Consider the following 3284-nt stretch of genomic DNA (forward strand, 5'->3'; position numbering starts at 1 on the left):
CATATAAAAAAACAAGCAAATCAAGTGATATTCGAAACGTTGTTCCGTATAAAGTTAAACACCTCAGAACAGTAATTAGTTCGTCCACCGGTTTAGTCCTTTCTCTTACTATAACCCTCCCCCAAACAAGAAGGGGCATAATAGCACTCACAAGGGAAAAATCAACGTGATTAGTGAAGGGTTCTTTTAACGCATATCTCCAACATTAGTGCTCATAAATGTATACTAACAATGCGGAAGAGTAAATTCGGTAATCAACATAGGAAATAATGAAGTTGGGTTTCCTGGTCCCGGGATCGAATTATGCCACACAAAACGTAATCAAATAAAGTGATATTCGAAATGTTGTTCTCTGCTAAGTTAAACACCTCGAGACAGTAATCAGTTTACCCGACGCTTTATTCCTTTGTCTCATTATATTCCTCTGAAGGAAAGCCAGTAAAGGAACCCTGAGGCGATTACTATCCACCATAATGTGTTATTCTGCATTGCTGCTCACTTCTTTCAGATACTGATATTTGTAATAATGTATAGGTACGTTCTTTTAAGGGGAGTTTAAAGTAGATTCCCCAAGAGATGACTGGAAATTTTCCCAAGTATTAGAGTATGTTTTTGTAGAAAGATACATTATTAAAAATAAGTCAAACAGGTTCAACAGATCAATATTAAAACTTTGCTCATAACCAATTGAATCTCCAATAAGAATAATTCGTGCAGTTATCTGATAGTTCGTTTCTTTTCTTTGTCAAAGAGGTAAATTTTTAATAAAGTATACGGACCACCACACTAAACGTCCTCGCTCCAACTTCTTAAAATAAGTGGTGATATTGTGGAGATGTTTAACATTTATTTGGAAAATAGAATAAAAGAATATATTTGTGCAGAACTTCATTTGAGGAAATTTTCCGTCCCAAAACTTTTTCCATATTGTATATTAGAGTTAGTTATGAAATATTACTAGGGTAACTGAAAGTAAGTTCACCATTGAAATGCAATTTATTTCTAATGAGTTTGGTTTACAAAAGTAACTCATTTATATATTTACTATGTCCGTGTGTGTATGTATGTATGTGTGTCCGTCTGGGAGACAAAAATCTCAAGAACTCATGGATCAGAAACAATTTTGGCCAAAATATAAAGGATCAAAAGTTATGAGACTAGTTTGTTATTTTCTCAACTATCTACTCAAATCGGAAGTGCTTCAAATATACCATTTTCAGTTTTACTGTTAATCACCCTATAACAAAAACGGTAAATAGATAATGAGATGTGGTTTTCTGCAATCGATTAAGCGCCTCAAGAACATACTTCAGGTCCATCCACATTTTTCTACTAAAACCGAAAGTGGTTCAAATTTCCTATAATTTCCGGTTTCAATAAAAATGGAATTACATAGAGCAGAAACGGTAAAAGAAAGAAGCGTTTTTCTCCAGTCCATTAAGCGTCTCAAGGAATAGCTTTCATTTAATTCGTTAATCTTGAACTAAAACTGGAAGTGGTAGAAATTAACCCCAATTCTGGTTTCAATACTTATCTCAAAACAATAGAAATTGTAACATATAGCAAGAACACATCTCGAGAGCTACTTGATGGATCATCACCAATTTTATACTAAATATAAAGGATCAAATGTTAGAACTCGTTTGTTAACAGAACCATGTATTCAAGCCGGAAGTGGTTCAAACAAACCATCTCCGGTTTTAACATTGATCACCATACAACAAAAACGGTAATAGAGAGAGAGAAGTAGTTTTCTCCAACCAATTAAGCGCCTCAAGAATATATTTCAATTTCACCCGCAACTTTCTACTAAAACCAAAAGTGGTTCAAATTCACTACAACCTCCGGTTTTAATAAAAGGTTCAATAATTATTAGTATAGAGGTATATGTACTAATGCCATAGATACGCTTTAAGTGAAACCAGCATTAATAGCGTCGATTTTTCCTTTGTGAGTGCCATTTTGCCGCTTTTTCTTGTCGGAGGGGTATAATTAGAGAAAGGACTAAAGTGGTGGGGCAACTAATTAGTGTTGTAAGATGTTTAAATTAATATAGAACAACATTTCGAATATCACTTGATTTGCTTGTTTTTTAGGGGGGGTAATCTGATCCCGGAACACGATTACCCCCCTCCATTATTTCCTAAGTTAATTGCTGAATCTCGTCTTGTGACAATTGTTAGTATAGACGTGTATGTACTAGTGTCTTAGATATGCTTTAAGTGAAACCAGCATTAATAGCGTCGATTTTTCCTTTGTGAGTGCTATTTTGCCGCTTTTCTTGTGGGAGGGGTATAATTAGAGAAAGGACTAAAGTGGTGGGGCAATTAATTAGTGTTGTAAGGTGTTTAACTTAAATATGGAACAATATTTCGAGTATTACTTCATTTTCTTGTGTTTTATTTGGGGGGTAATCTGATCCCGGGACACGATTACCCCCCTCCATTATTTCCTATGTTAATTGCTGAATTTCGTGTTCTGACAATTGTTAGTATTGAGGTATATGTACTAATGCCGTAGATACGCTTTAAGTGAAACCAGCATTAATAGCGTCGATTTTTCCTTTGTGAGTGCTATTTTGCCGCTTTTCTTGTGGGAGGGGTATAATAAGAGAAAGGACTAAAGTGGTGGGGCAATTAATTAGTGTTGTAAGGTGTTTAACTTAAATATGGAACAATATTTCGAGTATTACTTCATTTTCTTGTGTTTTATTTGGGGGGTAATCTGATCCCGGGACACGATTACCCCCCTACATTATTTCCTATGTTAATTGCTTAATTTCGTGTTCTGACAATTGTTAGTATTGAGGTATATGTACTAATGCCGTAGATACGCTTTAAGTGAAACCAGCATTAATAGCGTCGATTTTTCCTTTGTGAGTGCTATTTTGCCGCTTTTCTTGTGGGAGGGGTATAATTAGAGAAAGGACTAAAGTGGTGTGGCAATTAATTAGTGTTGTAAGGTGTTTAACTTAAATATGGTACAATATTTCGAGTATTACTTCATTTTCTTGTGTTTTATTTAGGGGTAATCTGATCCCGGGACACGATTACCCCCCTCCATTTTCTCCTATGTTAATTGCTGAATTTCGTGTTCTGACAATTGTTAGTATTGAGGTATATGTACTAATGTCTTAGATGTGCTTTAAGTGAAACCAGCATTAATAGCGTCGATTTTTCCTTTGTGAGTGCTATTTTGCCGCTTTTCTTGTGAGAGGGGTATAATTAGAGAAAGGACTAAAGTGGTGGGGCAACTAGTTAGTGTTGTAAGGTGTTTAACTTAAA

The sequence above is a fragment of the Thermobia domestica genome, chromosome 9 (genome assembly GCF_964235325.1).
Source record: "Thermobia domestica chromosome 9, izTheDome1.hap1.1, whole genome shotgun sequence".
Classification (NCBI taxonomy): domain Eukaryota; kingdom Metazoa; phylum Arthropoda; class Insecta; order Zygentoma; family Lepismatidae; genus Thermobia; species Thermobia domestica.